At 39.6% G+C, this 14,948-nt stretch overlaps 2 long non-coding RNA genes across 2 annotated transcripts; one reads left to right on the top strand and one right to left on the bottom strand.

Moving 5' to 3' along the window:
• The first annotated feature begins 2,718 nt into the window (after positions 1-2,718).
• LOC120742101 lies at positions 2,719-9,335 on the top strand. Its single transcript, XR_005697763.1, has 3 exons — positions 2,719-2,829; positions 4,232-4,305; positions 9,223-9,335. It is a non-coding gene; the product is annotated as an uncharacterized LOC120742101 (long non-coding RNA).
• LOC120742094 lies at positions 8,862-12,853 on the bottom strand. Its single transcript, XR_005697755.1, has 4 exons — positions 12,647-12,853; positions 9,559-9,640; positions 9,419-9,479; positions 8,862-9,340 (listed from the first exon to the last, which is right to left on the bottom strand). It is a non-coding gene; the product is annotated as an uncharacterized LOC120742094 (long non-coding RNA).
• Between the last annotated feature and the right edge of the window lie 2,095 nt (positions 12,854-14,948).

The following is a 14,948-nucleotide window of genomic DNA, read 5'->3' as shown; positions in this document are numbered from 1 at the left end:
TTTCAAGTAACGAGTAAAGTAAAGGATTACTATTGCAAAAACGGTAGATGACCGTTACTTTCCCGTAGGAACGCTGCATTACTGCGTTACTAAAACCGTGATTTTTTTTGCGAGAATGTCTCATGACAGTGATGTAAACGAGTGCGACGTTCATGACAACAGCTGTGTGCAGATCAACAGTGGATCATATATCGAGTGCGGGAGAGAGTATGAGCGTGCAGCGTTTAAAGCGTGGAAGTACTGACCTTACTTTGAGTTTGATTCCATAAAAAGTGACAAAAACATTAGTGTCCGTTGTGCCTGGGAAGAAAACTTCTTTTTACAGCGAAAAAAACCCCCCTAAACTTCCAAGCAAGCACCAGGAGTGCGCTACCACGTAATGGGAAATTCACGGAGAAACTCGCGGATTCTTCCACTGACCGCTGCGGCACACCTGCACCAGGGCAAACTCCCGCCTACCCCACTCCTGCTTTACAGGTGAAAATAGAGCAAAAGGACCGCTAGTCTTTGATTTTATTTATTTTCTGCTGTGTTTTACTTGCATCTATTTGAAAGAGTGAGTGTAAACACAAAAGAAAATATTTTATTTTATGTGCTGGAATGTGCAGAAAATAGGTTTAAATGTTAAACAAATTTCTTCCAGTCAGAGAATGGTGCATATAATTTAATTTTTGCTTGATGCATAAAGTTAAAAGATTAAAACTAATACAACAAGTTTTAAAAAGAGACTTTTCCATTTGATTACATTTTGTATGATGGATTATGCAGAAAAAGTAGAATTGGGCTGAAAGATCTATCGCTTTATCACCTATTCAGGTTGTAAATCATGTTTTTAAAAAGTAACTAAGTAACTAAGTAATTAATTACTTTTGAAAATTTTTGAAAAAAAGAAAAAAAAAAGAAAATAAGTAATCAGTAAAGTAACGGGATTACTTTTTGGGGGCAGTAATCAGTAATTAGTTACTGATTATTTTTTTCAAGTAACTTGACCAACACTTGTCCTCAGTGCAGGTTGACATTCAGAAAAATTAGATGCCTCAGCTTGGATGGGCTGATGCGGTTTCTCCTCTTAGTTAGTATCTGCTTCTTCTTTAAAACTGCAGCCAGACGCTGCTTTGTTTACGAGTGTCAGTCATATTTATGTGTTTTTGCGATGCACTCGCACTCTCCTGCTCACCGTCTACCATCTCACTCACTCACTGAGGGGTATTGATGTGATCCTGAAATATCAATACTTCCAATACCAGCGTTTCATGTTGTAGGATCAATTCCCATATGAAAATATCAATATCTAATTTGATTACATTTGTTTTTATCATAAGATGACATACAAAGAAAAGTAAACTCAGCAATTAACGGTACAGTCAGCAATACCCTGTTAATAGGATCTACAATCGCCTTCCGCCTCTCATTCACGTGCGTGCTACGCCTCCGCAAGCGTGTGAGTCAATGAGAAACCTGAGACACGTACAAAACACACAATCTTGACTTTGTTCACAGATCATAACTGCACTTATGTTCAGCTGTGTGCAATGTATGTGGGAAGAGTTAAATATTGTGGCAACACAACAAACCACATGTTTAAAAAAGTGGGGAACCGGTGCCAAAAAGTGATCGCCTGCCAAAAACTGATTTCCAACGTTTCCGTGTATTTTTTTTAATGTGTAATATCTTTACATACATTGGTTTACAGACTTCGGTGAACATGGTTTACAAAGCTGTTATATATAAAATTTAAAAATGACCTGTTTTTGAAGTAGCCTGTCTTTGTAACTTTGGGTTATTGTACTTACATTATAACCAATCCGGCCCTTTTTGTCCACTTAAAATATGTTTGCAGAACTATTGTTAAATTTGTTGCAATTTCTGATGTCCTTTTGAACAGATCAGATTAGTCAAAATATTAAGATTACTCTTAAAAAACACATTTTTAAGAGATTTTTTTAAAACCGGATAAATGAAGGATAAGTCACTGCTAAAAATTGATTGCACCTTCTGCCTTCTTACCGGAATGTTGTTTGTGCCTCAAAATGACTTCATATCATTCACCAGGGATACATTTGACACATATTATACAGCAACAAGTTATTTATAGCAGTTTAAATACGAGCAATCAGTTTTTGGGAAACACCGGAAATCAGTTTTTGGCAGGCGAACACTCTTTGGCACAACACCTGTTCTCACTCGATGGGAGTTCACTCTTGCTTTTGACACATCACTACAAGAGAGGCGAGCTACATGTTAAACTGAAGGCTAGAGCCACATGACCACCGCTGCCTAATGTTGTGCTCTGATTTTTACGGAAATACGGCAAGTACGCCACACTCAGGCATTCAGCTACAGACACATTCCGGGCATCACGGAGACCGCACATCTGCCTTGGAGGTGTATGCGTTTACGTCAACAACAGATGGTGTGTGGACACTCAGGCGGTGGAGAAGCACAGTTGTGCGGACTTCGGAGTGCAGACCATTTTATTTACCAAGGCAGTTCAACGCTGTGTTTGTGTTGGCTGTCTACATACCGCCGCGGTCCAAACGGACCACAGCGCGTGAACTACTGCACGACGTCGTCAGCAAACACGAGACCGCTCACCTAGATGCCGTGTATGTTGTTGCCGCGGATTTGAATCACTGCAACCTCAGGACTGTGCTTCCAAAGATCCATCAATACGTGAGCTTTCCGACAAGGAATAACAACATCCTGGACCACGTCTACAGCAGAGTAAGGGGCGCATACAAGGCAGTGTCCCGCCCCCATTTTGGATAGTCCGACCACTTTTCTGTTTCCCTCTATCCAGGATGCAGGCTCCTCAAACAAGCGCCGTCAGTAAGTAAAATTATTAAAGTTTAGAGTGAAGAGACTGATTCAGGACTGCTTTGATGCTACAAACTGGGGTATTTGTTTAAGACTGCTGCCTTGAGAGAGGACTGTTCTGTGGATTTAGAGGAATATGCATCAGTGGTTACCAGCTACATCAGCACATGCATTGATAATATTGTCCTCACCAAGTCCTTATAAAACGTATCCAAATCAGAAAACATGGTTGAACTGTGAGCTGCGTTCCATGCTGCATGCACGCTCCACTGCATTTGTCCCTGGTGACACAGAGGGTTACAAAAAGGCCACATATGACCTACGTAGATCCATGAGGGAAGCCAAGAGGCAGTACAGACTGAAGCTTGAAGAATACGACTTGGCTCAGCTGGTGTCCTGATGCCTGGAAAATAATCTCTCCTTAAATGCTGAGAAGAGTAAGGAGATAATTATTAACCCGAGGATGAGGAGAGACCAGCACCCCCCACTTTACATCAAAGGGATTTAGGTGGAGGGGTGAAGACCTTCAAATTCCTCTGCAACCACATCAGTGAGGATCTCACGTGGACCCATAACACACAGCGGATCATCACGAATGCTCAAAGACGACTCTTCTTCCAAAGGAAACTGAGAAAATTTGGATTAACCTCCAAACTGCTCAGCAACTTTTACGGATGCCCAGTGGGGAGAGTATCCTGACAAACTCCATCATAGTGTGATATGGGAACTGCACCACTCAGGACAGGAAAGCTCTCCAGCGTGTCATTAAAATGGCACAACTCATCTGTGGAGTACCCGTCCCACCACTACACCACATTTACAACACTCAGATCAGGAAAAGGGCACACAGCATCATCACCCACCCACAGCACACACTGTTCACAGTCCTGCCATCTGGCAGATGCTACAGGAGTGTGAAAGCAAGGACAACCAGACTAAAAGACCGTTTCTATCTACAGGCCATCAGGCTACTGAATCACTGACTTATTGTTGAACAGTGATTATCTTTGACCTGTAAATTCGCAAATTTTGTACATTTATATGCAATATAATACAATACATACAATACAGTTTTAATATTGCATATTCTGTAGGTATCACCACTGTGACGATGTTGCATAACTACTTGCACTTTAAATTCTGACTACACTCACACATAGTTACATAAGCAACAAGTGCTTGTTTTACTTGATTTTTTATTTTCTATGCTCAGAGTTAAGTTTATTCTTTATTTTAGTTAGTTGTTTATTTAGTTGTGTGAAGGGAACTCTTAAAGTGAGAATTTCATTGCTCTGCTCTGTGTAACCACTTGTGTTTTGATGTCATGACAATAAACTTCTTGAATCTTAATGTACACCAGACCAGTTTAAAATAAACATGATTTGTCACTCTCTCCTTCTGTCCTCTTCTTCAGGTCACCTGCTAATCATCAGTGCAATAAACTGCTCTAAGAAAGGATCAGCACGGACTCCAGATTATCAGCTCACTGTGGGTGGTAGACTTGTTTCGTTTTGCTCTCTCTGATGATCTGTTCCTCATGTAAATTAGTGCCTTTTATTATTGTCTGCAGTAAGGCCGCCAGCCTGTGTGATTTCTCTAAGGGAAGAAAGAATCTCAAACTACACTGCTTCTCTCTGTCATGCCCGGTCCAACACTAGTAATAATATTCATTATAAAGTAAAAATGGGGACATCACAGGGAATCTGGGTTTGTGACTCAGGTGTATAAATCTTGATGTACGTTGAAAAGTTAACTGATTGTTGAGATTCCAATCAGTCCTTACTTGGGGAATGTGGAGAGAGGGTGATGGGGGGAGCAGCTCGCCAGGGTTGGAGCCATCAGTGGGTGGCCATGTTGGTGAGTCTGAGAGGTGAATATTGAAACATTTCTTTCCAGATATAGACTGGCTTGATGATGAGTGTTGTATATAGTGAACTCTTCAGCCACAGAGCCATAGAGGAGTCTGGTTACTGTTCTGCGATTGATGACAGTCTCTTATATTTATTTTATGTGCATTACAGATTCTCTACTGGTGGAATATGTTTTATATGTGGAGGTTGCTATGTGTACTTTGCTAAAACCCGTGAATGGAGCGCAAACTTTGGGTTACGTTGTCCAGGGAATATCCATGTATTAATTTGGTGATGTAGAGAATATATAAAGTCTTTCTATACTTGATTCTAATCTGCTGCTGCGTCTCTTACATTGTAAGACAGAACGCACAAGAGTACCTGTTCGGTCAAAAAATACAATAAACTTATCTTTTATCTGTAACAGACTAAAAAAATTTCCACATCTCCTTTATTTGGCTGTGGGATGGGAAGCTGTAATATTTAAATAGATCCAATTGAAAATTTTCTAGCAAAATCTGGCTAGCACTACAGAAGAGGAAGCAAGAAGGGAGTGACGGTTTTCTAAATGTCAGATTCTTTGAGTAAAGAAGTTGCTTCAGTACGTCAGCTTTTACTGGAATATTTACTGGATCCTATGACATCTCCAGTATTCTGGTAACTTACAATCTGGAGAGTTCCCCATCCAGATGATCAAGCTGTCAGGCTGAAATGTGGCCCTTTGCTGTACTCCTTGAAGCTATGGCCTCCCTTGGGTGCTGGGTCAATGGGATGGGATGACAGCCGGTCTGCCACTGAGTGGGATCGTCCTCCACCTGTCTCACGTCTTTTAATGCATGGGTCTGCAACAATTCACGGAGTAATTTGAATAATTCGATTATAAAAAATTCTCAACAGAAGTTGTTTGTTCATCTTATCTTAGTTTAACACGCAGCTCTGTAGATTCAAGAGATTCAAGGTTCAAAGTGTTTATTGTCATGTATTCAAAGAAAAAAAGGGATTTCTTTGTGCAATGAAATTTTTTCTTTGCTGTCCCCACAGAGATGCCAATTAATATATACAATAGAAATAGAACATATAAAATATAAATAGTACAGATAAATAAATGAAGACAAAAAGAAGACGATATTAAAGTGTGAAACAGAGATGTGTGCAAAAGAACTATGACCTCAATATGTTGGCTTAGTATGCAGGATGACCTGATGTGCAAAAAATTATTATTACTGTTCAAAAATAAGTCCGCTGTTCAGGAGTGCACTGATGTGATAAACTCCAGAGTAGGAGTGCTGTAGCAGTACCTGCAGCAAACAGTGGTGAGTTTAAAGGAGGGCTTGGGGTGTATTAGACCATATTCATTTCAAACATTTTTTAGATTGAAAGTAAAATAATGTAAAATAGTGTGCTATATAAATTGTGTTAATATTTTTTTTGTTTGCTTGCTTTTCTTCATTGCAGCCACCACATACTCCTTTAAAGGGTTACAGGCACAAACTCCTTTATTTACTTGTACACTTAAACCTGCAGACACACACATTCACAAAAACTCATAAAAATGAAAACATGCCTAATCTACCTCATTAATGTCAGAAAGCTGTCTAAGAAGATAAATGTACATTTTTATGTCTTAGTTTAGATTGCAATGACTTTGATCTTTGATTTTTTTTGCTTTAAAAATGGTTTTCTTTAAAAAAAATTGATATGGTTGGTATTAAATTACCTAAAGGGCTTTAGTTGTTTTTGTTGTTGTTGTTGTTGTTTTTGACAACCATTATATCCAGTTAAAATTTAAAACATTGCAATGTCTGAAATGGAAGTCAATGAGCAATTCATTTTAAAAGACTCTCTTTTTTTATTATTGCTCATTAATAAGACATAAGTATTTCTTATCTGAACAATCGATATCTGCAGCCCTACATAGCACTAGCATAGCACTCACCTACATAAAGACAATTATACTTACAAATGACACAACAGGATCCACTATAGGTGCTAGTGGAAGGCTGGAATGGTACTGGGGAGCCATATCAGATGTAGGGTTGCTGGCAGTAATGTCTTTGGTCTCCTCACCTCACTACCCTGCCTGCCTTCCATTTGTTTACACATTAGGTGGGGCTCACAATCATGAGACTGATTTATTTAAAAAAAAAATCCAATCAGACAGCTAGAAAGTAATTGCTCTCCGAACAGGACGTTGAGGGACATACCTATGTACTGAAATGATTTGTATGTATTACTCATTATATATGACAGGGGAAGAAAAAAAAGCATGGTTTCTAGTTAAGTAGCGGTCATGTGACCTGTGGGCCATGTGACCTGTGGGCTAGCCTGGTTAGGGGGGATTTGGTGCAAGGTCTGTGCTTACTGTGGAATTAAATCAGACCTTAAGGTGTTTGTTATCAATATACAAACAAGTTTATTTATTTTGAATGGCCAAATTCTTTAAAGGATTTTTCACTCAGGGAGAGAGAGTACTGAGAGATGAAACTCAAAGCTGCAAGCTAACATTTTATCACTAGAGGGCAGTAAAACAAAAGAAAGAAAGAAAAAAATCAGGAACACTTTAAGAGTTTCCTCTCTTGAGACACTTTGCCTGGTCTTTCTTGCAGCCACCTTTAGTAGCTGTTTCTTTGCGGGTCTCTCTGACTTCAGTTTTGTCTTCTGTAACTGAAAAGGATGCTCCTAGGTGTTAAGATCAGCTGGTGACTTTGCCATTGATGAATACTGAGAAACTCTCCAGTTGGTTTTGTAATATGCTTTGATTCATTATCTATTTGCAATCTGAAGGACCATCCAATCGGTTTTGCAGCATTTGGCTGAATCTGAGAAGAGAGTGTATACCTGTACTCAGAATTCAGTCTGCTGCTTATATCCACAGTCACATCATCAACACTGGCAGCCACACATGTCCAAACCATAATAATTCCTCCACCATGTTTGGTGAAGTTATTTTTTCTTATCCAAACACGTGTCTATTTTTGTCTATGAAGAAAGCTAGCTGTACAAATGCATTTAGTGTTGTCTTTATGATAAATCCCAACATGTGTGGATTTATTGTGAGACTCGTGTATCTCACTAATTAGTGATTGTGTCTTTTTGGAACCTGAAGTTCTGTCACTTTAATAATGTATGTTGTTTACGTTTCAAGGCATTTTTTGGTGCTTTGTGTTGGTGGTTTTGACAGCGTTCATTTGCACAGAACACAAAATATAGCAGTAAATTTAGAAATACATGTAGCTAAATGATTTTACTCATTTGTCTTCTACTGTATGGGACTATCATGACACAAAGAGTTCAGTTAAAGATGTACCTATGAACTCTCTCTTTGCCCTTTGACCCAGTTTGTGACAGTACATAAGGGAGTTTTTACAGAGAATTTGTTGTGAATATTTCTGTTAATCACTATAATTTATATTTTTTTGTAAGGAATTTAATGTTATTTTTGTAATTTTCTTTCAAAACAAACACATTTCACCATTTTACCTAGATCCAGACAGTGTGCTCTGTTTGGATCTGTTATATCAAATAGCCAGTCAGCATTAACATGACATAACTTGATGTTATACAATTTTATTGATGCAAAAAAAAAAAAGCACCATGGAAAATTAAAGTCACATAGAAGTTGAGGTGTAGCAGAATAATGTTTTATAAACCATATATATCACTGTGAGACATCAGAGTAATGAAGTGCTATTGAAAAATCAGGTGTTATTTAATGATTTGTTTAAAAAGTTAATCGTTTTAAAAAGTCAATTTCTTTGTGCAGTTTGAAATAAATGTGATTATGATAATAATACATCAGGATATCAAACATCAGAAAACAGACTATGATAATCATGTTTGATCACATACGTGTATTTTTCTACAAGTGATGAGGAAAGAAAAAGAGCAGCAAAAGAATATTTTGGTTTGTGAAAATGAAACTAGCTCCAGTAGCCACCATGCTGGCTAAATTATGATGCTCACTGAGTGAACAGACCAAACCTCCCATGATGCAGCTTCTTTCTGCTAATGGGAATTATGGCTTTGTTGACCAGATCTTGTTGACTGCAGGGTGCAGTCTGGATGGATCCTCTTCATCAATGGCTTTTGGTTCATAGACAGAAATTAGTTGATTCTGAGTATGTAGCATGAAATTATATTATGATGGTGAAAAAAAAAAGCTTAAAAACAGAAGAAGAATGCTAAAGCAGGCGATGCATTTCCCAGATATTTAATTTGAATCTTCTAGCGAGGCTCATCGTATTATGTGAGGAGCTGCTCACCACAGGGCTGTACTTTTTAATTTGATTTAACAGCGGTGTAACACAGTAAACTCAAAAAAGTTAAAGTAGGTGGTTTTTATATTAACAAGAGTCAAACTTGTAATTAAAAAAAATATTTTATGTTTCTGCGGTGAGCGTAATTAAATCATGTACGATCTGCATGAAGTTCAACAACTTTGTTACATTTATTCTTGTTGAGATGATGTGATACAATCTAGGAAGACTGATTAGTTGCCTGGACTCTTTCATTCAAATAGTTTTCAGTTTTTAAGTGTAACTCTCTGTTCCTCCAGGTGTCTGTGGGGCTGAACTGCTGTTGCTGTAGAGAGGATCTGCCTGGTTTTTAGAGAAGTGGATGCTGGCATACTGAAGATCATCCTGTTCCTGTGGCTCCTCCTGATCAGAGAGACACTGCATAGAAAAAAATGATCTTAGATTAGAATGGTGAATGATGATTTTTTTTTACTGCAATTATATTTCTGGTTTCACCTGTTCTTTGTTGTCTGCTCTGCCTTCAGTCTTGGATGATTCCTTGGAATTCCTCTTTTTTCTGAGGAGTGAAATGATAATGAACAAAAGAACAACACAATGACTGAAAAGTAAAAGTTTAATGCGACAGATCTGCTCACCGAATCCAGAGGAAGACAGGGAGGGATGTGACAGACAGGAGAACAGCAGCAGTTACTCCAGCAGCTTTTATCTTCTTTGCTCCTGATCAAGATCAAAGTAAAGCACTAATAGTTAATTGAGTATTCCATAACGTTCGACCTGTGTATGGTCTGAACAGTGTTGGAGTTTTAGGCTACAGAAGCCAAGTTCTTCTCCAGTGAAAAATAAAAATAGAAATCTATTTAAACACACCAGAGTAACGTGACCTCACTCTGTTAATCTCAAACAGTGTTTTATCATAAAGTTTCTCTCATGTCAGTTTCGTCTTGATGCATTCTTAATCACCCAGGAAAGTAAATCTCCAAAAGTTGATTCTGTTCATCTGGACGTAGCGTTTTGTGGGAGAAACGTTTCGTCACTCATCCAGGTGACTTCTTCAGTCTCAGCTGACTGCAGGTTTCCCCAACCTTATAAACAGTACATTTGCATAATGACTGAAACCAGCCCACTGAAGGAACAATGGGCTGGGAGGTCAGTTCCTTAATCTTAATTATGTAAATTAAGATTTGCAGCTCTGAACACCACATCCAGAGCACCCTGGATTGTGTTGAGAAGGTGAGAGATGTCATTATGGAGGCAGATGAAACCATGGTCTCTTACGACGTTACATCTCTCTTCACTTGCATCCCAGTCCCGGAAAGCGTTGGAGGTAGTCTGTAAGAGATTACAGGATGACACCAACCTCAGCAACAGGACCCCTCTCAGCATCGACCAAGTGTGTTTGCTTTTGGAACTGTGTTTTCATGTGTGTCTTCAAGGGTCAGTTCTACAGGCAGAAACATGGGTGTGCCATGGGTTCCCCAGTTTCACCCATCGTGGCCAATTTGTACATAGAAGAAGTGGAAAAGAGGGCTTTGCTATCCTACCCTGGAACACCACCAAGCCATTGGTTCAGATATGTGGATGACACCTGGGTGAAGATCAAATCTCAGGACGTACCACATTTCACGGATCACATTAACTCGGTGGACCGACACATCAAATTCACCAGGGAGGATATGAAAAGTGGCAGGTTAGCCTTCTTAGACTGTGAGATTTCCATCAGTAATGGGGGACATCTAAAAGCTGATGTGTACCGTAAACCTACACATACGGATCAGTATTTAAGGTTTGACTCTCATCATCCACTGGAGCACAAACTGGGTGTCATCAGGACGCTACAACACAGAGCAAACACCATCTCCACTGACACAGCGGCCAGGGAGGCAGAAGAACATCACATCAAGAAGGCCCTGAGTAAATCTGGTTATCCCAGCTGGACTTTTGTCAAAGCTGGGAAGGCTCCTAAAGAAAGCTCCAGCCGATCCAGGAGAGAAGGACAACCGCTGCCCAAGCGAAAACCTGTAGTCATCCCGTACGTGTCAGGAGTATCGGAGCAGTTGAGACGCATTTTTTCTAAACACCGCGTCTCTGTGGCTTTTAAATCCCAAAACACGCTGTGCCAAAAAGAATTGGTCCACCCCAAGGATCGGGTCCCCCGTCACAAACAGATTAACATAGTGTACGCTGTTAAGTGCCAGGAGGATTGCAAGGATTTATACATCGGGGAAACCAAACAACCTCTGGCGAACACAGAAGAGCTACCTCGTCAGGCCAGGACTCTGCAGTCTATTTACACCTACAGGCCAGTGGACACTCTTTCAATGATGAGGATGTAACATCCTGGACAGGAAGAACGCTGGTTTGAGTGCGGAGTCAAGGAGGCCATTTACATGAAAAGGGAAAGACCATCTCTGAATCGAGGAGGGGGCCTAAGGGTACATCTGTCAGCATCTTACAATGCTGTGATTGCAGCCATTCCCCAACACTCTGTGAATGGTACTCATGGCCATTGATCAGTGGGCTTTGATCAGTGGGTTTTGGTCAGTGGTTGTTGATCAATGGTCATGAGAATTTGCATAATTATGATTAAGGAACTGACCTCCCAGCCCATTGTTCCTTCAGTGGGCTGGTTTCAGTCATTATGCAAATGTACTGTTTATAAGGTTGGGGAAACCTGCAGTCAGCTGAGACTGAAGAAGTCACTTGGATGAGTGACGAAACATTTCTCCCACAAAACGCTACGTCCAGATGAACAGAATCAACTTTTAGAGGTCTCATTTCAGTTGTCTCAATGCACCTTATACTGTAAATTAAAAAGCCTACAATAAACATTCATCCTTTACAGTGGCAGCAGTTGGCTATTGTCTCTGAAAACAGGGTTAACTGGGCGCGCCCCTTATTCCACTGAAAACTGTAGCACATCTTAATTTCATAGCCTCGTCTGCATTCGATTAAAAATCACTTCAAGCTGAGTGGCCTGCAGCTTTATCTGGCTGGGTGCACATGGGCATTATGGATAAATCCCTGGTTTTTAACAGGAGGTTAAAATGTCACTGGCTCTGCTTTCAGTATTCTGAGATCAGTTACAATCTGCTTTTTGCATGGAAACAGGACTAGCATTAGCAATAAACATGGTTCTTGTCATCGTGATAGATAAGTTACAATGTTGATTCTTAGGACTCTTTAGCACATGACTAAGGAAAGCCTTGACAGCAGACAGTGGGACTCCTGCCATATTCTGTTTAACCACACAGGCAAGTTGAACAGTTACAGGTGCAGCCAGTATTTTATTTTTAATATATTTAAATTATCTTTGTAAATCAAGTTGCAGGCCTGGTTTTATGAACTCATTAATGATTATTTTAAGATATTTGGCCCTCACAGGACAGACACCATACAAACATATGCTTTTAAGGATGATGATGGATTAGTGTAGATTCAAAAGAGCAATGTATTTAAAATCAGCTCTGGTTTAATTATCTGTAGCAACACTATGAGTCCATACAACACTGAAGGGGAAACATTTTGGCAAAATAAATACTTGTACATGTGTACATTTAGATAGTAATACAGTTCTATCTGTGCTGAGGTATTTTGACAGTGATCTGTTATTATAAATTCTTGTGCCATCCAATAATTAGCCATAGTGCATGAATGTAGATTGTGCCTGACTTTTTGACTGCACTCCTTTCTGAGTGTATCCAGTATGTAAATATAAATGATTACCTGGCACAATGGTCTGCTGTAAGGTGGAGTTATGACGTCCCAGCTTGTTCTGGGCTTCACAGTAATAACGCCCACTGTGTTCAGGTCTGAACTTGGTGACGGTGAAGTTCTGTCCAAATGCTTTTGGTAAATTTTCATCCTCCTTGTACCAGGTGTAGTTAGCTGTTGGGTTAGCATCACTGCTACAGGTCAGAGTGACTGAACTGCCCTCCACTATCTCAGCAGAGGGACTCACTGACACAGTGGGAAGCCTTGGACCATCTAGGAAACATGTAAAAAAGTCAAATCAAAATCACTCCTATAACCCTAAAAAGTATTACTTTGAAAGTTTTGGACAAAAAAAATACATGCATTTTGTATCGATGGATAGATATTCTTAACTCTCATAGATACTCTTAACTCATTACTCTTAAAGAACTTCATTTGTGTTCTTTATATTAAGATGCCTCACTCACATTTCACATCTCTCCAGCTGACACTGGAGACTGAGCTGAGTGTGTTTGGTTTCAGGTTAGTTCTTTAGTTTCCCTCAGTTTAGGTTTGTTTGCTCCCTGCTCTGCTCTTCCTGTGTTTTTGCCTCTTTATCACTTGTTTGTTTCTTTGTTTCACTCGCACCCCAGCCAGTACCTGCATTTTGGATCCTTTTCTCGATACACAACACGACTGCTGCCCCAGCCATGACACTTTTTTGGGATTTCCTTACCTGGATGATTGAGAAGTCTGATCAATACGTCAACAGAGAAATGAGGTCTAAATAGTGAATATGTCTGTTGTAATGTCAAGATTTTTTTTTGTATGTAGACATGATGGAACATGTCTACACACACAAAAAACTGTGTCACCAATCTATTATCATCTTGACATAATTGTGAATGAGAAGAATCGTGTGTAATGTAATCGTGTGTAATGAACTATGCAAGTTTACAACTTGCATAGTTCCCATTTCTGTATAGCTGTATATCTCAGATTCTGTAAAGTTATTTATTTCATATTCTGTACAGTTTTTCATATTTATATCCTGTTCATAGCCTGTACATAGCTTGTACTCACTACAGCCTGTACATACTTATAGTTATAGAATATTCACAACATACTTCATACCGTGTACATTATAACATACCATAATAGACCCATTTCTGTAATATACTCACATATCTATATTATTGCTAATATATATTGTAATATACCTATATCACTAAAGCACTTCTGGATGGATGCAAACTGCATTTCGTTGCCCTGTACCTGTGCATGTGCAATGACAATAAAGTTGAATTCTATTCTATTCTATTCTATTCTAATGGCTAAACCCAGAATTATGATTTATATGTGATTTTACCTTTAGTTAATTATGCTCAATACTGATCAGAAAAATAAGCAGTTACTAGGGGTGCAACGATATTCGTATCGATATTGAACCGTTCGATACAGTGCTTTCGGTTCGGTACGCATATGTATCGAACAATACAACATTTGTAATTTATTTTATCAATTTTCCTTCTGACGATGCTGTCTGTGTTGAGCGCTCAGTGAATCTGTGTTCGACTACTCCGCCTAGGCTGCACTGTCCAGCGCAGATCCACTGAGCGCTCAACACAGACAGCATAGTCAGAAGGAAGAGCGCAGGGCAAGCTAGCAAGACAGAAGTTAAGCTCTCCTTGCAACATGGACCTCCCCCACTCTCATTCAGATCTGGCGTTTGGAATTATTTTGGTTTTCATGTGACGTATGACCCTGAAGGTAAGCGAGTCATGGACTAAAGTAAAACAGTATGTTGGATGTGCCATGCAATGCTCAATTACATTGGTGTGAACTAGTGTGTTAGCGCAGTTAGCTCGTTAACGTGTTGGCCGTCTAGCCCCATGCACGGAGCGATCGGCGGTAGCTCGTTAACGGAGATTTGCCGTGTTGTGGCGTTAAGGTCATTTCAACGAGATTAACCTGAAAGCACTAGTGGGAACACAACGAATATGACTGCACATTTACGCCGACATCATCCTAGTGCAAAGACAAAAACAACAAGCATGCTACTAACTTTAGCCGAGTCATTTAGACAGCTGTTAGCACATGACTCTCCTTATGCTGCTGAGAATATAGCCCAGAAGAAGCGGATAGTATAGCTTTTATTTTGGAAAGAGACATTTCTCTGTAATAAACTCTCTTTTCCAAAGATGAGTGATTCCTCAATCAGATACAGGGCTTGCAATATCGCTAGCCCGACGTCCCGGAGCTAGCGATTTTTTCAGTCGGGCTACCAAAATCTATCTCTTCCCTGCCCGTCGGGCTATTGTAGGAAAAATATATG

This window comes from Simochromis diagramma, unplaced genomic scaffold (assembly GCF_900408965.1).
Source record: "Simochromis diagramma unplaced genomic scaffold, fSimDia1.1 OVJJ01000610.1, whole genome shotgun sequence".
In the NCBI taxonomy this organism is placed as follows: Eukaryota; Metazoa; Chordata; class Actinopteri; order Cichliformes; family Cichlidae; genus Simochromis; species Simochromis diagramma.
The sequence above is the reverse complement of the archived record's forward strand: the minus strand, read 5'-3'. Positions and strand labels throughout refer to the sequence as shown.